Source organism: Myotis brandtii, unplaced genomic scaffold (assembly GCF_000412655.1).
Source record: "Myotis brandtii unplaced genomic scaffold, ASM41265v1 scaffold115, whole genome shotgun sequence".
In the NCBI taxonomy this organism is placed as follows: domain Eukaryota; kingdom Metazoa; phylum Chordata; class Mammalia; order Chiroptera; family Vespertilionidae; genus Myotis; species Myotis brandtii.
The window spans coordinates 16629624-16630086 of record NW_005353967.1 but is presented as its reverse complement, the minus strand read 5'-3'; the positions used below and the strand labels follow the sequence as shown (position 1 = coordinate 16630086).

The window sequence follows — 463 nt, the reverse complement described above, 5'->3', positions numbered from 1 at the left end:
CCTAAGCGCTTTCCGCCATCCCAACTGTTACCAGACTGGGGGTGGCTGGGGAGCCGCCTATAAATAACAACCAACTTTGAGGAACACGGGTCCCCAGGCTTTAAGCACTCCTCTTCCTCTTGAACTCCCTTCAGATACGAAGCTGCCGTTTCCCCTTCCTCTCACCCTCCCCCACCCCCACCCTTTTCTTCCCTCCGAGGGGAACATGGCCACAGACTCTGAGCAACCTGCTCCACTGAGTGTCCCACACGCAAACCAGGGTCCCCGGGCACCAGGCTGACCCGGCGAAGGCAGGGGGGTGGGGAAGCGCTTGGGCGTCATTCCGGTTCCGAGCTGGCTCTGCACCTGCTAGACTTTGGTCAAGTCTCACCGGCTCGGAGACCATTTCTTCGTCTGTGAAATGGGGACAAGAGCGCCTTCGGGGCTGGGCGCCTGTGCAGGTGCTGAGAGGCGCAGGCTCCCC

At 61.1% G+C, this 463-nt stretch overlaps 1 protein-coding gene across 1 annotated transcript in view; it reads right to left on the bottom strand.

Moving 5' to 3' along the window:
* Positions 1 to 463, bottom strand: part of HEXB (hexosaminidase B (beta polypeptide)) — a 52450-nt gene that overhangs the window by 27695 nt on the left and 24292 nt on the right. The gene's annotated exons all lie outside the window — the stretch shown is intronic.